This window comes from Staurois parvus, unplaced genomic scaffold (genome assembly GCF_062004578.1).
Source record: "Staurois parvus isolate SC_StPar_1 unplaced genomic scaffold, SC_StPar_1.0 ptg000052l, whole genome shotgun sequence".
Lineage (NCBI taxonomy): Eukaryota > Metazoa > Chordata > Amphibia > Anura > Ranidae > Staurois > Staurois parvus.
Window position 1 is genome coordinate 7248560 of NW_028317848.1, and position 21012 is coordinate 7269571.

A 21012-nucleotide genomic window follows, 5' to 3' on the forward strand; every position below is an offset into this window, starting at 1 on the left:
ACCAGCGGCCCACCCTGGGAATGACGCAAGCTCACCTGAGGTGCGGGGTCTAAGCCTCCACCGGTCTTCCCCAGAGCTCCTAATGGTGGAGATGGATTTGGCTGCGTGTGAATGCCAGGTCGCAGATCTCAGGATCACCCCACCAGGGAATGAGTAGGCTGGAAACCAAAAGCAGATCAAACAGTTCAGGGATCAAACAGAAGCGGAGTCAGTCACAAGCCAAGGGTCGGTCACCAATGGTAGTAGATAGGATGAGGCAGAATCGTAGTCAGTAGCAAGCCAAAGGTCGGTAACGTAGATGAAGACAGCAGCAGGAACAGTAAGCGGGATATTGGCTGGTAAGGCACAATAATCTGGCAAGGAGGAAGTGCATGGACATGGCTTTTATAAGGAAGTTCATGGGAGGAGCAAGGAGTTCAAGGTTCAAGAGAAATCAAGGCACAAGGCAGGATTATCCAAGAATTGTCAAGGGAGCTGTCCAGCATTCCAGATAGCTCAGTGAGAAGAGACATTGCCTCCCACTGTAGAAGGACCAGGTTCGATCCCAGGCTCTGACACCCCAGGACTGGATGGTCTTCCTCACAATTATTACAAAGTTTTCCCTGATATCCTGGTTCCCCATATGGTTCAATATTTTAATTATCTACGGGATGGGGGACTGGTGCCCCCCGACGAAAATAAGGCTTTCAATAGTGTCATCCCCAAACCCCTCAAAGATGTTTCTATAGTTTCCAATTACCGGCTTATCTCATTAATTGTGATCTAAAGATTCTCACTAAAATTTTGGCCTTACGCCTCCATAAATTCCTAGCACTGTATGTTCATGATGATCAGTCAGGATTTATCAGCGGTCAACAAACATCTGACCAAATTCGCTGGACTTTAGCTTTGCTGTCAGCCGTACATTCTAATTGGGACAAATCTTCACAGAGGGAAATTTTATTGTTATCGTTGGATATTCATAAAGCGTTTGACAGTCTATCGTGGGACTACCTATTTCAGATGTTAGATAGGTTTGGCCCTTCTTTCACGATCTTGCTACGGGCCCTCTATTCTAATCCTTCGGCTCAAGTTTCCATTCGTGGTTATAAGTCAGCCTCCCTGTCGATAGGGCGTGGTACTAGACAGGGTTGTCCTTTCTCGCCACTATTATTCGCTCTGGCAATGGAACCGCTTGCGATCTCCATTCGCTCTGATCCCACTATTTCGGGCATCCGCTGCGGTCAGTGGAATCATAAATGCGCTCTATTTGCTGATGATGTCCTTATGTACATATCTGATCCTCGCACTTCTTTATCCGGTCTCCTTCACCTGTTTCATCGTTTCTCAGAGGCCTCTGGTCTTACTCTTATTTCCTCTAAAACAATTCCCTTAAATATTTTGTTGCCTGACTCGGAGGTTCGTTACCTTCAGGACAATTTTGATTTCCAGTGGGCCCCTCGTTCTCTCCCCTATCTGGGGATTCACCTCACGAAATCTTTTTCATCCTTGTACAAGACCAATTATCTTCCGCTCTTCAAGCAACTTAAATCTGATTTACTAGAATGGCAGGATCTCCCACTTTCCTGGTTTGGTAGAATCCACTCTATTAAAATGACTTTTTTTACCGCACCTATTGTACTACTTTAGGACGTTACCGATCATGGTTCCCAAACTGGAACTGCTACTATTACAGGCTGCAGTCTCTAGATTTATCCGGAGGGGAAAGCGTCCTAGGGTCAACAGGTCAACTCTCTTTTCCCTAAAGAAGCATGGCGGTTTGGGACTTCCTAATCTCCTAGCTTATTTTCATGCAGCTCAGATAGCACAGTTAACTTGTACTACAGCCAGGGGTTATCTCCCCCAGTAGGTTGGCATTGAGGCCTTATCCTGCCATCCTTATGCTATTGGTGCTCTTATGTGGCTCCCCAGTCGCTTACGTCCTCCTATTTTGTGTCCTACGCTGTCCTATTCGTTGATGGTTTGGGACAGATGGCGGGCTCACAAACCTTTCTTCTCCCCACATACTCCATTAGTTCCAGTTTTTTATAAACCTGAGTTTATTCCTGGGGTGTCACCATCAGTATTTCAATGGTGGTTGAATAAGGGTTTGCTGAGTATTGGAGATTTCCTGGATGGACTTCTTCCTCGGTCTCTCCAGTGTTTTCTGATGCAGTACCAGATGCCTCCCGGAGAATTGTTTCGCTATTATCAAATTATCTAATTTATCTCTAGCCAACCTAAATTAATCGCGGAACCTTGTACACTCACTCCTTTAGAAGTCTCCTGTGGGACAACTGGGTTGATGAGGGGTCGTTTGTCCATTGTCTATGCTTCCCTTGTCGGTCCTCTCACTAAATTATCCTATATGACTCAATGGGAAAGGGACTTGAATAGCTCCTTAGATCTGGAAACTTGGCAGACTGCGGCCCATTCTCTATCAAAGATATCAATTAATACTGCTCTTATTAAATCCAATTACAAAACGCTACTTTGTTGGTACTTGGCTCCTACGCGCCTCGCTAAAATATTTCCTTCAGTATCACCTAGTTGCTTCCGGCACTGCAGACAAGAGGGAACTATGTTCCATATTTGGTGGAAATGTCCGATAGTGAATAGATGTTGGATCCGAATGTTTAATTTTATCTACTCGTTTACGGGAATTAATATTCGTAGAACACCGGATGTGGCCTTATTTCATCTGCTACCTACTACCGTTCCCAAAAAATCGACTAAACTAATTCATTACCTCTTACTGGCGGCACGTATTACCATAGCTAGAAGTTGGAGACAATCATTGATTCCGCTAGACGGGGTTAAACAAAAACCTCAATTGGATAATGGTAAATGATAAGTTAACTAGCATTGTCAATAATGATGTATCAGATATATCTCCATTGCTTAACAACGCCGCAGCTGACTCTCTCATTTTCTCCCTCCCCCCCCCCCTTTTTTTTTGTCTTTTTCTTTTCTTCTCTCCTCCTTGTCTTATCCTAGATCTTTTCTTTCTATTTCCCTATTCTTAACTTTTTTTCTTTTGAATTGGGGTTTTATATTGGTGGTTAATTTCTCTGGCAATGCCCTTGTCCATCGTCTGTTGGAACATTTGCTACCTGGGGAGAATGCTGGTTTTTATATATATATATATGCTTACAGTATATGTTCTATGACTTTGTTTATTCTCACCATTTTGCCATGTGGGCAGAAATGTTATTGTTCCTATGCATACCACTGTAAAACAATTCTCAATAAAAATATTGAAGTATAAAAAGTAACTCCACTTTTGAGAAAAAAAAAACATTCCCCTGTGGGTGATCTATATACATTGCAGGGATTTTACCAAACCTTGTAGCGGATTCCTACATTTTTATTGTGAAGAAATAGCTGTTTGTCTGTGTCCATGTTCAAAGTGAATGTGAATGGGAGTGGTTTTACAATTATCAATCAGCTGCTGCACCTGCAGGGCTCTAATTAGGAAATTGGTGGGGTCTGCATCACTTTAGATGTGTTTTCCCTTTAAGAGTATCTCATCGAAAATTAAATTTTTGTTGCATGGGATGCTCAAAATCTGGTTTGCACTTGGGAAAATCAGTGAGCTAATCACACAAGCAGGAAATAACATTTTCAGGAGGCGTTCTGTACACCATCTGTGACATAGCCACGGTTGCACAGATGCCCCCTGAGAAGGCAACATCACTAGTGCCTTCAGGGAAATCTCATATCTAAGCTGCGGGATCTTGTATGTGCGATATGAAGAGCATGAGGTCCTGTGCTTCATCTTGCGCAAGCACAGTACGGCATTACACTCATTTGTTGATGCTGCAACATCCTGAGGGAAGGCTTTTAAAAAAAAAACCCACAGATGTCTATAATGTTGTAAGGCATACACGAGGTGCATGACATCATGTGCTCCATTTTGCACACACGCTGTCAGGGAATGGGAAGATCACCGCAGCGATCGAATCTGCACATGCGTAGAATCCTGACAAAACGTACAGGCAGGCGGGCACTAGGACCCATGTGCGCCTGTCACAAATTACGGCGCTGGGCAAGCACTAGGACCCAGGAGCGCCTGTCAGGAGTCGGGCGGACTATTTAAACCCGGCTCTTGCAATGCTCAAGTGCCGTATGGTCTTATCTGTGTTCCTGAGTTCCTGTGAGTAGATTGTTTGTTGCCGACCCTGCCTGATCCTGATTTGCTGTCCGTCTCCTGCTCTGATCCCTGGCTTTGTCTGACCATTCTCCTGCTTAACCCCATACGTTCTGACCTCCTGTTGACGAACCCGGCTTGTGACCTGTTTATCCCTCTGCCTGCTGATTCTGTACTACACCACCACCACTGTTACCGACCCGGCCTGCCCGACGCTGCTTCAGTTACCTCCTCACATCAGATTCTTACCCGCTATACACTTTCAACGGTGCCTCTACCACAGCTGGGTGAACCCAGGGGCCGCGACCTGGTCTCGGCCTGCTCCAAGTCCATCCCCACCATCAGGGGCTCTGGTGAACAAGCAGGTCGGAGCTTAGATTCTGCGCCTTGGGGGATTCCGGTCTGTGGAGTGCTAGAGGCTACCGCTGCAGGATCCCTGACACATGCAGTATAACACATTTTAAAAATGGTGGTGTGGGAGCAGGGATACGGGCTGCACAGAGGCAGCCTATAAAAGGAACAGTAAGAGAAAAATGAAGCAACCACATAGGTAAGTGTACCTGTTTATGTACACTACAAGTATATTCGACTATTGTCCTTTTTCTGTAGAGGACGGGGGTCCTCTTTAACTGTTAGATAATCAGAAAACTTTCTGAAAACAACATATTTCAAATGAAAATCTAGGTGTCATTCCAGTTTAAGGCAGTCCATAGATTAATTAATTTCCCCCATCCACATTGAATCCTCCTGTTGTGCCTTTATATTCTGGTAGTGGAGAGACCTGCCCACCATCAGACTACATTGATCAGTGCTGCTGGCTAAAGCCTGCAGTGCTGATTGAGTGGAAAACAAATCTAACAGGGTGATTGTACAGAAGTCGATCAGTAGATTGATTCTGTAAAACCACAATGCCGATACAGGGATTGAAATTCAGCCGATTCCTGCTGAACCTGCCAAACCTGCCAAATTTTAATCCATGTATGGCCAGCTTTACTCTCATCTAGATGTTTAAAACAACGGCAGCACTGATATCTAAACATCTGTCACATCTGTGTGCCTATTATTGTCATGAATACTATTCAAGCAATAATTACAGTGCAAAGCTGCCATTTCTAAAACCATAGCAAGAAAATTAGCAACACATGCAAAAAGACATCATGCTTTATCCCACTGGTTGGGAAAACCCTTCCGGATGCTTTGATCAAGCTTGATGAACAAAATGACTAACACAAATCCACTTCCTGGATACAAAGCACCCACCATGAGCCCACCTGGACCACACAAGTAAGACCATTGCTATTGTGCTTGGATTAGCAGTGCCTGGTCATGTATGAAGGCACACCGGTCCCGTCTCATAGTTTTAAGGCTATCAGGCAGAAAACACTTATGATGCGGGAATGAGAGCGCAGGACATTTCATTACAACAGCAATCACTTACGTGGAAAAGGCATGCAGAGAAAAATCCTTGGGATAATTAGGAAACTCGATTTACCACATTGTCTGGTTTACTGTTTACCACAACAATGTAACAGAATTCAACGAATATATATTAATTTAAATAGTTATATCTTATAACAGGGGTTCTCAACCTTTTGAAGAGCGAGGGCCACCTAAGTGATTTGGTAACCAGTCTCGGGCCACAATGAAATGAAATGGTTCAGAATATCACATTTTTATTTTTCATTGCCTTTGCACATCTTTCTCCTGCATCTTCTGAATTCTGGCGGGAGGGAGAGGAGAAGAAACCAGCTGTCAATGGTTACAAGAGGAAAATGAAGCAGATCGTTCCTGTGTATGTCATCCCTGACGCTACTCCTGTCTAAATGTGACAAGGAGCCAGCACAGGCCCCCTGGAGCATAGGGAAGGGGTCACCATTGCGACCTATGACGCTACACAGTGGTGGTGGGGGGGGAGTGTGGTAAAAAAACATGTCAACTATGTTTTACAGCCCCCCAAAGTACAAATGTAAATGATTTCTTACAGTCCTGACCCCCCCTGTAAGCTTGCTTTCACACTGATGCGCTGAGGTTTACCCGCACCACAGATGCAGCACAGTGCACCTGCAGTTTCCTGTGGGTTTGCTGCGCTTTGCCGTAGACTTCTATTATATCTTGCGGGTGTGGTGCACTTTCTGAAAGCGCACCAAACCCACAGGTTATAATAAAAGTATGTTTCCCTGGTTTGAGGTCAAGGGCAGACTGACAACTCATGGGGCCCCCGGGCAATAGGGGATCATGGGGCCCCTGTGTCCTTGCCCAAATTCAAAAAAGCCTATGAAAAAGGAACCAGGGGCATCTCATGGGGCCCCCTTACTGACCCCAAGCCCTCGAGCAGTGCCCGAGTTTCCAAATGGTCAGTCTGCCCCTGGTCAAGGGCCACATCAGAGGGCTCCAAGGGCAACATCAGAGGGCTCCAAGGGCCACAGGTTGAACACCCCTGCCTTATAAGAACTGCCAATATAAAGTATATACCCCAGACCAGTCTCTCTGAACCTTTTTACCACAGAGGAATCCCAAAAATAATTTTTAGGTCTCAGGGAACCCTTACTTAAACCAATTCATTGGATGTCAAGGGGAAATGTCCCTTAAAGTGGAGATCCACCCAAAAGGGGACATTCCACTTTAATGCATTGTCCCCCACTCCCTGTTAAGGATTGACACCTTTGGGGAACGGGTACTCAAAATTGACAGGTACCTGCTCCCACTTCCGCTGCGATCACCTAAGGCGATCAGAAGCGGAAGTTGTCCTCCCCCCTCCCTCCCCGAAGTCTTCTGGGACACATGACAGATCCCGGAAGACTACGAGACCATTCACACAGCACAGCGCTCCTCGTGCATATGCAGTGGGCACCCGGCTGTGAAACTGCAAGCTGTCACAGCCGGGTGCCTACACTGAAGATGCTGGAGCCAGGGAGAGAAGACGGCTGGTAAGACCAGTGGTGGTGAGGACACCGCTGGACCGAGGGACAGGTAAGTGGCTGTAGTTTAAAAGTCATCAGCTACAGTTTTTGTAGCTGCTGACTTTTATTTTTTTTTTAATCAGCTGGAACTCCGCTTTAAATTGGTGGTTAGTAGGAATAATGCAATCCATGCAGTGGTGATCATAGTAGGTTATTTGGATCCTATCTAAATTGGCCCTAGTATGTGTATGTATGAATGTAAGTTAGGGACCTTAGATTGTATGCTCCTTGAAGGTTAGGGACTGATGTGAATGTACAATATATATGTAAAGCTCTGCGTAAATTGACGGCGCCATATAATTACATTTAATAAAAAAATAAATACACCCAACCCTCCAGACAGCTAAAATAAATAATGATAAAAAAATAACTTGGCTCATACTGCTGGTTTTGCCAAGTAGTGCTAGTCCTGGGACTATGTAGGCACCATCAGATGAGCCACAGTTCAAGATACTCTAGCAAGATCTGGAGGAACTCTAAAATTGAGAATGTCCGCTGTAGACAATAGACATTTTATTATTATAACATTAGCCAATATGGCATGAATATATCAGTGAGCTGACAGGGAACTCTGGGAATTAAAATCAATCCACCATATCTTACCTTCTTCATGAACAGAGATCATTTATAGGATCTGGAAGAAGGCAAATATTTAAAGCATTTTTTTTTAGACTAATGAGTGGCTGCTCAGGTCCCAAGTGTTGTATCCTGGGAAGAGAGGATCTGAAGTCAAAGATGGGGAAAGAAGGTGTAATTAGGAGAACCTGTCATTTTACTGTGAATTATGACAGGTTGCTTTAAAAGGAATATTTACTGAATATGTATTATTATTAATATTATGAAATGTTATACTGGAAGGTCAGTCCACCTGGAATTTTAATTTCTAATTTTAGAAAGAGAGAATCACTCAATAGCCTATTCTCTCACATACTCTGACTCCTAAACTTGAATCGGCTCCTGAGTTCCAAGCTGGGGAAAGATCCAGAATCTTTTGTTTCATCTCAGTGTTGCATATCTCCTTTTGCCTCTTTGCAGCCACTTCCTATCTACATGCAGTCACTGCAAAATTTGCTGTACATCATTTCTCTAGTACAGCTTCAAGAAGGTGACACTTGTGCATGCACCATGCCTATGAAATGAGTGCTGGAATGGCTGCTAGTACTCTCTATGTTGGGTGGAAGTGACAACACATAAGCTGTCACCCTATAACAGAAAATGCCTAAACAAGAACCTTTATGGCAGAATTACCAGGTATTATTTGAGAAAGCTAAAGATTTAATAACATAGAAAAAGTCTCTTGAAATGACACAATATGGGCAATTGTAGTGATTGGAATATCGTGTGGTGAGGGACACCATGCACAATATCACTGCGATTCTGCTATGTGTTCTTATTAGAATAAACATTTTCATTTGATTCATTTAAATGTTTATGATTCTCAAGCATCAATGACATATGGAGACTCCTAGGAGAAAAAAGGGACCAACAAAGGAAACCAGACAAGGAAAATCTTGTTTAATCTCATAAGACTTGAGCAGTCACCAAGTGATGAGGATCGAAGAGCCCTCTTCCCCTCTCCTTTCATTTAGGAATGGCTCTTCTTTTCAGCAGAGAGAAGGACCCCGTCCATGGATTAGTCAGATGCAGGAGTTTAATATGGGACATTTTCGAGAACTGTTTAATCCCTTAAGCATGGTTAAGTTTCTGTTCAGAGTGGCCACCAAAGCCTCTCCATATTTCCCTGGGTGGATTTTCCTGGCAATGGACCTTATTGAAGCCATAATTAAAAGTAAGCCTTAGTCAGTGAATGTGAACAAAGTCACGTCTAGATGTTTATTCATGTTCATAAATCCACAAAGGAGTTTTTCAGAGTCTCTATTGCTTCCAGGTTGGGGGGATTTGACATTCCTGACATCATTTAAAACCACTTCACTTCATCATTGAAACGATTTCCCTCCCGTGGTATACCTCCTCGCAGACTGTTTATTGTGGTGTGGAATTATCTGGTAATAAATTAGGACTTATTTGTTGGTGTTTTTCCATATCAGACGTTCATCTTGGGTCAGTGCCAACATACAGGGTTTGTTGCTAGACCATGGCACCTGGGGCATGTGCCCCAGGTCTTCCATTAAGTACCTTTGGTCTCTTTTGAGATATAGAGATGATACAGTTTATATATTATACAGTTTTGGAAGGTTGTGTCATTTTATCTACTTTCCATTATTCATTTTATGATATGACATTACAGTTTTTAGACAAATTCATTTTCATGAAGTTAACAAGATTATATTAGTCTTAGATTTGTTACAAAGTGGTCATCATGGTATTCTTCTATTTTAATCTGTGTGCCCAGAGATGCCCCTTGTCTGTTTGGTCTTAGAAATCCCCTGCAAAAGTGGTAACAAATGTGAAAATGTGCTTAATGTTGGAGATTTAGAAACCAAGCTGGTTTGTCATTTCTGATTTGCAATTTACTTAGATTTCATTGCAGGTTCAAAGAAAAAAAATTAAAGAAAAGAAAGACTTTTGGTTATAGAATTAAATTAAGCAGAAGTGGATCTGATAACAATAAATAGGGATCAGTAATTCTTGCCCTGCTATGTGACTGAGACACACTGGGGTTTATTTACTAAAGCTGGAGAGTCCAAAATCAGACTCCCTTCTGCATAGAAACCAATCAGCTTCTAACCTCAGCTTGTTCAATGAAGCTTTGGCAATGAAACCTGAAAGCTGATTGGTTTCTATGCAGAAGGGAGTCTGATTTTGGACTCTCCAGCTTTAGTAAATAAACCCCACTGTGTCCTTTTGTGTCTTTCGGTCAGTTGACCACATCAACCGCGCTTATGCTTATCCCGGAAACTGTATATGCTGTCATCACCTTTGATACTGTACCTCGCCACACGGCAAATACATTGAAAACTTCAGTCACATAGGCACCAGGTAAGTAGGAACCAACAATTTGCCCTCTTTGAAGCTCAGTAAGCTCTGACATGACTCTCTATTACTAGCAGGGCACGCAGTAAATGATGAAAGTGATGTTTCCCCCCTGAGGTGTCTCATCACACAGCGGAAGCAAATGAATGTTACATCATTTCTACTTTCAATGCGAAACATGTTGTCACTTTCACACCTGCAAATCATGTAGTGTTTCCATTTTTTGTCTAACCCCTGTAAGCGCCTGAAAAAGTGATCACTCAGCATTCTATTGTGTCCCTTAAAGTTATCCAGGAGAGCAGCAAAGGGTTGTATTTGAAGCTGCAATCCTAATCATCTAATAGCTGCATCTGGTACCCCTCAGTCCACCCCTTCCCCAAAAAAGTGTCTGATATCACATAGAGGTTTGGGGTTATGGTCACGTATGCTGAATGTGCTTCTGATCCTTCAAATGAGTGTACAAGTGAACCTTGGAAAAATCTCAGCACACCATCCCACAAAATGCACTGTACTACACACAGGGCTGCTGTTGGAAACCACAGGGCCCCATACAGCTCTCCCCCCCAAGAAAAAACAAAACAGTTTACTATGCTTCAGTTGTGAATAAACATAGTGTGTGATTGGTACCAATCACTCATTGTGTTCATTCAGGAATGGGAGGGCTGGTAAAATAACATTTTTACTGGCTCCTTCTCCCACTCTCCATCCTGAACTTTTTGTGTGCTTGCAGCTGCTGGCGGGAAGGAATGAAGGAAATATGGCAGCACTGCTAGAGTAGGGGGGCACACAGGGGGGCCTCGGTAGCACAAGGAAATGTATGGTGCACAGGCAGCGTGATCGGTGTGCCGGGAAGGGGGGGCAATTAGTGGAACTGATCCCCTGTACGTCTCTCTCTGCAGCAGCTGAAAGCCAGCGGGAGGGAGAGGAGAAGAAGCCAGCTCTCAGCTGCAGCAGGCCATACAGGGGATCGGTTCCAGTAATCTCCCCGCCTGCTTTGTTGATCACCCTCCCTGCCCACCCCCAATGCAGCCAGCTGTCTGGGCCCCCCCTGCTGGCCTGGAATCCACAGCCCTGAGTACACATGTGCACAATCTGAGAGCTGAACTCCAAGCACACAGACAAATGCATAATGGAAGTAAAATAAATATGTGTGGCAACACATTGCAGCTCATAGAATGACACAGAAGTTTTTAGGAAAGGAAGGAATAAAAAAAAGCAAGAAGTGAAGTGCATTTCACCAACACATCACAGCGCGTGTTGACCCCGCACATCAGCACACACATGTTATACACATGATAACGTGTTCTGTGTGGTGTGAACGAGCTCTTGCTTTTCCACAACAGCCATACCTCTGCTGAGGATAAACAGTTCTCGGTAAGGCAGCCATTAATAACCCCACAGACACATCTAAAGAAAACAAATCCCGGGTTCGGTATAGGCAAGTTACCTTTTTCCTGTTTATAAACCGAAGAGCTCGCAGTGCCGAGGTGCAGGTCAGGTGACTGGCCCAACGTGAACTCTCTGGGGACGCCACGCAGATGTGACCATATTAGTATAGTGTACTTGTACTGACAGTCACCCCAGACTCTGCTAATATAAACAGGAGCCATATGAAACGGCTGGGAGCTAATTACTAAATATTATTTATAGTCACCACACCAAACAGTCACCCTGGACTAAACATTCCTTTGTTATTGCTGGTGAGAGGTGGATGTACGGGGTGGAGTAAGATATAGCGAACACATTCTTGGTTCTTAGCAGCACAGGGTGTTTGGTGCCAGACAAGCATTAAAGTAGATGTACATTCAGGCTGGAGAACATTTACTTTGATAAACCACTGTGTATCATTAATATTTATTATTATACAGGATTTATATAGCGCCAACAGTTTGTGCAGCGTTTTACAAAATGAAGGTGCACATTACAGTTACAACACAATTTGGTACAGGAGGAAACAGAGGACCCGGCTCATTAGAGCTTACAATCTAGGAGAAAGGGTTGATTGATACAAAAGGTAATAGCTGTGGGGGATGAGCTGATGGAGGAAATAAATGGCGGTTTACTAGGTAGAAGCAGGATAGACTTCTTTAAAGAGAAAGGGTTTTCAGGGATCGTCTAAAGGTGGCTAGATTAGGAGACAGCCGGACACATTGGGGTAGAGAGTTCCATAGGATGGGAGAACTCACCTCACCCCTTCAGTCTCCTCTCGCATTACTAACCTACTAAGCGACATATCGGCACGGATGTCACTCTACTTCCTCAAACTCAATCTTTCAAAAATTGAGCTCTTAGTATTCCCCCCAGCCCGTGCCCCCACCCCTGACTTCTCCATCAAGATCAATAACACAGTCATCAGTCCCTCCCCTCATGCCAGGGTACTAGGTGTAAACCTGGACACCGATCTGTCCTTTCAGGCCCAAATCTAATCGCTGTCCAAATCGTGTAGACTTCACCTCCGCAACATCTCCAAGATACGCCCGTTCCTAACCCCGGAAACCACTAAGCAACTTATTCACTCCCTTGTTATCTCTCACCTTGACTATTGTAACTCCCTCCTCATTGGCCTACCTCATCGTAGGCTATCCCCTCTTCAGTCTATCATGAATGCTGCTGCCAGACTCATCCACCTTACTAACCGTTCTGTATCTGCCACCCCTCTCTGCCAATCCCTCCACTGGCTTCCCGTTGCCCAACGGATAAAATTCAAAACATTAACAATAACATATAAAGCCATTTATAACTCTGCCCCAAATTACATCACCAATATTGTCTCCAAATATCACCCAAACCGTACTCTCCACTCCTCGCATGACCTCCTGCTCTTTAGCTCTCTTGTCTCCACCTCCCATGCTTGTCTCCAGGACTTCTCCAGAGTTTACCCCATCCTCTGGAGCTCTCTACCCCAATTTAGCAGACTATCTCCTACTCTGCTCACTTTTAGATGATCTCTGAAAACCTATCTCTTCAGGGAAGCCTATCCTGCCCTCAGCTAATAATGGAATCTTCTACACCTCCTACCAGTCCATCCCCCACAGTTACTACCTTTTGTACCACTAGCCCCTCCCTCCTAGATTGTAAGCTCCAAGGAGCAGGGCCCTCCTATCCCTCTTTTATTGAACTGTATTGTTGCTGTATTGTCTCCCATTATATTGTAAAGCGCTGAGCAAACTATTGGCGCTATATAAATCCTGTATAATAATAATCATCAACTGTGGGTGTAGGATTATAACTTTTTTTTTTCTTTTTAAATGGTTGAACTGGATGGACTTTTGTCTTTTTTCAGCCAGACTAACTATGTAACTATGTTGCTCTGGACTGGATAACTGATGGTGACAACAATGGATCATGTCCGCGTAATTTGTGTTGCCATGGCAACTTGGTGATAGATATCATCCCATAACATGAAGTGTCTGAACAAGAATGTTCATAGCATTCACTTAATGAAATATGCAGATTTAAAGAAATTAACAACTTCTGAAAATACATCTTGGGCTCATTCACATAGGCGTTCGGCCCCATGCATTTGTTCACTTAATTTTTTTTCTGCTGAGGTGCATGCAGAGCTGGGAGGGCACCAATCTGGACACGGGGCCTGAGCATCCTGATCTGTGCACCCATTCTTACACGCCGATCAAACTCTGTTGCCCTTTTATACCTTTCTTCTGCTTTGCCCTTTTTGTTCTTCTCTCCATGGGTAATGTAGATACAAATAAATGGACCCTGTTGTCTGTTTACACCCAACTACCCTCCGATCCTCCTAGGCAGGGGGGGTGGGGGGGAGACAGATCTCTCCTTTTTTCTTTTTTTTTTAGCAGACTGGATCGAATTGGAGGTAGATGGTTGTAATGGGGTCTGTTTACACCCACCGGTCCATAGGGATGAATGGAGGGTCCAAACAGGTTCACCTGAAAAATTGACAGGAGGACCTGATCGGGCCCTTTGTGTAGAAGGGGCCTTATCCTTTTGTTAAAGCTGAACTCCACGGAAAAAAAAAGAAAATGAAAAACTACCCTTGCATTTGGGCATCCCCTCCCTCTGCGAGGCTTGCTTTAGTCTCGGCTAACAGGGGACCAGGAAGAAGCACTTTTTCCTGGAAGTTCTCTTCCACATTCCGGGCTTTGGGTATAGGTCAGTTGGTCCTGCATTGTATAAGTTACAACCTCTGGACAGAATGCCAAAGAGAAATTAAATGGAGGGAACCTGCAGGAGTGAAGGATATGCTAAGTAAGAATGCTTTTTAATGGTACACATGCATAAATGAACATTTAAGCCTTGCAGTGTGTGGAAGATGTCATTACAAGAGCGTTTTTTTTTTTAAATCCAGCTGGAGATCAACTTTAAAGCTTTGTGAACTGAGCGTTTGTATTATATGATATGGGGATGACACAATACAGACGTACTGTGCAGTAACATCTTAGGATGATGACCAAATCAAATAACCTTGACCAGTGTTGTCTATGGACAGACCCTCCCTGAGGGCAGAATGGCTGTCAATACCCTGTCATTAGAGCTCATGCTGGGGACATCAGAGTCACACAATGGACTGACAGAGAGAGACAAGGAAAAGCTGATCTAAAATTTCATTACACCCAGTAATGGCACTCCTCACCTTCCAGTGCCAGCTGACATTAAAAATCAAATGTTAATTCACAATATTGTATTTCGCAGTGTAAAAAGTCTGGCTATGAAGGGGGGATGTCTGGCTATGAAGGGGGGATGTCTGGCTATAAAAGGTGGGGGGGTATCTGGCCATAAAGAAGGAATGTCTGGCTATGAAGAGGGAATGCCTGGCTATGAAGGGGGGATGTCTGGCTATGAAGGGGTGATGTCTGGCTATGAAGGGGTGATGTCTGGCTATGAAGGGGTGATGTCTGGCTATGAAGGGGGGATGTCTGGCTATGAAGGGGGGGATGTCTGGCTATGAAGGGGGGATGTCTGGCTATGAAGGGGGATATCTGGCTATGAAGGGGGAATGCCTGGCCTTGAAGGTGGAATGTCTGTCTATGAAGAATGAATGTCTGTCTATGAAGGAGGAATGTCTGTCTATGAAGGAGGAATGTCTGTCTATGAAGGAGGAATGTTTGTCTATGAAGGAGGAATGTTTGGCTACAAAGATGGAATAGTTGCCTAGGAAGAAGGAATACCGGGCTATGAAGAGATCATGTCTGGCTATATGAAGGGAGAATGTTTTGCTGTAAAGTATGTATGTTAGGCTATGAAGGGTGAACGTCTGGCTATGAAGAGGCAATGCCTGGTTTTGAAAGGAGAGTGTTTGGCTATAATACAGACATACCTGGCTTTAAGGGGAGAATGTCTTGCTAGTTTTTAGTTTTCCCCAGTTCAGCTTTAAGTAATTTTGGTGGAAAAAAAAGACAAAACTTTTTTTTTGTTTGTCTTGGACAGAATAGGGATAGGTTTAAATGTCTATCATTTTATTTTTGGTGCCTGTGACCCAATGGGCAGATTTCCGTTTTCTTCCTGTCCTGAATGTGCAACAGAACATGATAATAGATCCCTCCAAAGTGATGCAATTCCCATCTTAGAGAGTTTTCACAGGAATATGTGTCCCCATAAGAGATTTTACCCTCATCTCTTCCTCCGATGACAAATCTAAAATTTTGGATTTCCACTTTCTGTATTAGTGACAAAGGTCACCAAGAAAAATAGAGTGGGTGACAGCAATAGACAGCCAACAATAAAAACTTGATAAAGGGTCCAACCCTTCCATAACATTTTTTATACTAATAATGTGGGTGCATTTATTAAATGTTAAGGTGGACTATGCTTTAATGCTTAATAGCTCGTAAAGGAATAAAGGAATACTGACGTCCTTTTCAAAAATCCTAGACCTGTTCTGTGTCTCCTTATATTTGTGTTGTATGTTTTTTGTTGTCTTCTAGAAAGGCAAAAAGTAATAGTGAGAAAATCCAAATATAACCCCTATTCATAAATAACAATATAATATGCACACAAATTGAGAAAAATAAATACATATACAAAAAGAATCTAAAAAATGAACACAACTATCCTAAATACACCCCAGAAATTCACTTTTTTATTACCAACATGCCTTCGATCATTTGAGACATTTTGCAACAAAAGGATTTAAAAAAATAAAATTGCCAGAAAATTGCCCAAATGAGAGCCTAACATAAAGATCCTCATAGGCAAAAGATGATTGCTCTCAAACAGACTGGGACATAAATATACGTCATACATGTAAATCCAATTATTAGGATATTCTAAAAAAAATCTGGCAATGATGGACATTTTTTCACTACCATTTAAAACTCTTCCAAAGAATTTAGCAGGATTGAATTGAAGATTAAGGAGTATGTGAAGATCGATGGATTGAGAAATGGACAGTTTTTTTTACAGTGATCAGAATGATGAGTACAAACTGAATGTACTGCAGACAACAATACTTTCAGACACTCAATTGATTAAAGTCATTGGATCAAAGGGTTGACCGCATGCAGAATTGATAAGTGTAGGATGGCCAATGCACACTTCATTCTGACAATCCCTGGACAATCTCATTTACCAAAGCTAAGTAATATAGCAAACCTAATGTAACAAACCTATGCAATATATATATATATATATACTGTATATATGTAATGTAACAAATGTATACTATATATATGATAAAACAGACCCTAACAATGTATAATATATACATATTGGGATGCCTGCCTTTACACGCACATGGACTTTAATGGCATCCCAGTCTTAGTCCGTAGCGTTCAATATTGAGCTGCCTCGCCCTTTGCAGCTATAGCAGCTTCAACTCTTCTGGGAAGGCTGTTCACAAGGTTCAGGAGTGTGTCTATGGGAATGTTTGACCATTCTTCCAGAAGCGCATTTGTTAGGACAGGCACAGATGTTGGATGAGAAGGCCTGGCTCACAGTCTCTGCTCTAATTCATCCCAAAGATGTTCTATGGACTTGAGGTCAGGACTTTGTGCAGGCCAGTCACGTTCCTCCACCCCAAACTCACTAATCCATGTCTTTATGGACCTTGCTTTGTGCACTGGTGCGCAGTCATGTTGGGACAGGAAGGGGCCATGCCAAACCGTTCCCACAAAGTTGGGAGCATGAAATTGTCTTGGTATGCTGATGCCTTAAATGGTCCCTTCACTGGAACTAAGGGGCCAAGCCCAACCCCTGAAAAACAACCCCACACCATAATCCCCCCTCCACCAAATTTTACACTTCGCACAATGCAGTCAGGCAAGTACCGTTCTCCTGGCAACCGCCAAACCCAGACACGTCCATCAGATTGCCAGACAGATTGCCAGACAGAGAAGCGTGATTGGTCACTACAAAGAATACGTCTCCACTGCGCTAGAGTCCAGTGGCAGCGTGCTTTACACCACTGCATCTGATGCTTTGTATTGCACATGGTGATGTAAGTCTTGGATGCAGCTGCTCGGCCATGGAAACCCATTCCATGAAGCTCTCTATGCACTGTTGTGCTTATCTGAAGGCCACACAAAGTTTGAGGGTCTTTAGCTATTGACACTGCAGACAGTTGGCGACTTCTGCGCACTGTGCACTTCGGCATGTGCTGACCCCGCTCTGTCATTTTACGTGGCCTACCACTTTGTGGCTTAGTTGCTGTTGTTCCCAGTTGCTTCCACTTTGTTATAATACCACTAACAGTTACCGTAGAATATTTAGTAGCCAGGAAATTTCACAGATGGACTTATTGCACAAGTGGCAACCTATCACAATACCACACTTGAATTCACTGAGCTTCTGAGAGCAACTCATTCTTTCACAAATATTTGTAGAAGCAGTCTGCATGCCTGGGTGTTTGATTTTATACACCTGTGGCCATGGAGGTGATTGGAACACCTGAATCCAATGATTTGGAGAGCGGGTCCAATACGGTTGGCAATATAGTGTATATGTATGTAACAAACCTATATAATGTAATATACAGTTGTGTTCAAAATAATAGCAGTGTGTTGAAAAAAGTGAGTAAAGCTCAAAATCCTTCTAATAGCTTTTATTTCCATACACACAAATTCATTGGGAACACTACACATTCTATTCCAAATCAAAACATGAAGAAAAATATATCAAATTTGTGTTGTTCCTCTAAACAAATTGAAGAAAAGTGAATATTAGTCTGTTCAAAAAAATAGCAGTGTTTGTATTCTTCTTTACAAACTCAAACATTCCTTATATAAACTGAAAAATGTTTGAAGATTTTGCTTTCCTTTGAATCACTTAATTAATATTTACCGTATTTGCCGGCGTAGAAGACGACTTTTTGACCCTTGAAAATCTTCTCAAAAGTCGGGGGTCGTCTTATACGTCGGTACACATGTTAGGGGGGCTGCGGCATTAAGTAAAGGGGTTTGCAGGGGCTGACGTCTCTTACCTGGATCCAGTCCCACGACGATCCGGTCCAGGAAGCGCGGCGTCTCCTTCAGTTCGGCCACTGGATGTTCGTGCGGCTGCACGGCTCCGCCTCCTCACCGGTGATTGGCCGCCAGAACTGTAGCTCAGGAAAGGCACACAGGCGGCCAATCACCGGCGAGGGGGCGGAGCCGAGCGGCCCCGCGAAAATTGAGTGTCGGAGCAGCAGGTAAGTGCTCTGTGTAGAGGTGCTGCTGCAACCACATATGCTGGCTGCAGCAGCACCATACGAGAACAGGGTCAGCAAGTCTCAGTGGGAGGAATAGTGCCCCATCATTGGTGTCACTGATACCAATGATGGGGCACTATTCCTCCCACTGATACCAACGATGGGGCACTATTCCTCCCACTGACACCAACGATGGGGCACTATTCCTCCCCCCCACTGACACCAACGATGGGGCACTATTCCCCCCCCCACTGACACCAACAATGGGGCACTATTCCTCCCCCCACTGACACCAATGATGGGGCACTATTCCACCCCTCACTGACACCAATGATGGGACACCATTCCTCCCACTGACACCAATGATGGGGCACTATTCCTGCCACTGATACCAATGATGGGGCACCTATTCCCCCCCACTGATACCAATGATGGGGCACTATTCCTCCCACTGATGCCAATGATGGGGCACCATTCCTGCCACTGATACCAATGATGGGGCACCTATTCCCCCCACTGATACCAATGATGGGGCACTATTCCTCCCACTGATACCAATGATGGGGCACTATTCCTCCCACTGACATCAATGATGGGGCACTATTCCTCCCACTGGTGTGCATTGGAAGAGGGGTAGTCTTATACGGCGAGTATAGCCCAAACACTACATTTTAGCAGGAAAAGTAGGGGGGTCGTCTTATACGCCCAGTCGTCTTATACGCCGGCAAATACGGTAGTTGTATAAGCACTGTTTCTGCTTGAAATGAAGTAAGCTAACCACCTTCTCAATGGCACACAAAGCCTTTTGACTTTCAGCTGTGATCGGCTGTGATCATTTTGATTAGCTCAGCATGAAATGAGCTTTCCTGGAGAATTTCAGTCCCTGGAAGTGCAATTGAAGCAAATAATCAACTATGGGTGGCAAGGCACTGTCAAAAGATCTCTGTGATAAAGTTGTGAACAGGCACAAGCCAAGTCAGGAAATGAATACAAGACATTGTTGAAGGCTTTATCAATACCTAGAAGCACAGTGAAGTCTAATATTAAAAAGTGGAAGGTATTTGGTACAACACAGACCCTCCCTGGATCAGAACATCGCTCCAAACTGGATGAAAGAGCCAGGAGGAAACTGGTCAGAGAGGTTCCCTAGAGGCCTACAGTAACTCTGAAGTAGTTGCAGGAATTTATGACATTTGAGTGGTCATTCTGTGCATGTGACAAAAATATCACAAATTCTCCACAAATGTGGCTTGTATGGGAGTGTTGCAAGAAAAAAGCCACTCCTCAAGAAAGGCCACATGAAGTCACAACTGAGCTTTGCCAAAATGCACCTTGAAGATTCTGAGGCCACATGAAAAAAGGTGTTCTGGTCAGATGAGACTAAAATGTAATTATTTGTCCTCAACACTAAACGATATGTCTGGTGGAAATCCAATCCAGCTCACCATCCAAATAACACCATTCCTACAGTAAGGCATGGAGGTGGTAATACCCTGTTATGGGGGGTTTCTGCAGCAGGAACTGGAGCACTTGCCCAGATAGAAGGAATAATTGGTTGGGGTAAATTACCATAACATTCTTAAGAAAAAATCCACTGCCTTCTGTCAGAAAGTTGTCAATGGGAGGAAGGTTTACCTTCCAACATGACAATGACTCAAAGCACACAGCAAAAACGAGCACACAGTGATTGGAGGAGAAAAGGGCAAATGTCCTTGCATGACCTAGTCAGAGCCCAGACTTAAACCCCATTGAGAATCTGTGGAAAGACTTGAAGACCGAAGTCCACAAACGGTCACCATCAAATTTCACTGAACCTGAGCAGTTCTGCAAAGAAGATTGGGCAAATATTGCAATGTCTATATGTGCAAAGTTAGCGACATATCCCAACAGACTAAAGGCTGGAATTAAAGCAAAAGGAGGTTCAACAAAATACTGACACAAGGGGGGTGATCCTTTTTCCAACACTGTGATTCTGTTTTTGATTTTTTTTTCTATGACATGTTGTAATAAAACAAAAACTGTGTCTGTTGTTATTTCAGGCTGCAAAGTAACAAAATGTGATTATTTTAAAGGGGGTGATTATATTTTCTTTACCCACTGTATATTTAAACTGGTTTAGAGGCACTCATGGGTCTTCTTGCAGAGCAGGAAGATCAAAAACAACAGTGTGTTTATTGTCAGCCTTTCGATGAAGCTCAGTCCATCTTTTTCAAGACAGTCCAGCTTCATCGAAAGGCTGACAATAAAAACACTTGTTTTTGATCTTCCTGCTCTGCAAGAAGACCCATGAGTGCCTCAAACCAGTTTTGGATTTACATGGATTTCTTTGTGGGTGAGCACCTGGGCAATTGGCTCAAACATAGAGTGCCGTGGCTACCTTTGGAACTGTG

General features: G+C 43.6%; 1 protein-coding gene across 1 annotated transcript in view; it reads right to left on the reverse strand.

Moving 5' to 3' along the window:
• LOC149470147 (neural-cadherin-like) overlaps positions 1 to 21012 on the reverse strand; it is a 127108-nt gene that overhangs the window by 104728 nt on the left and 1368 nt on the right. The gene's annotated exons all lie outside the window — the stretch shown is intronic.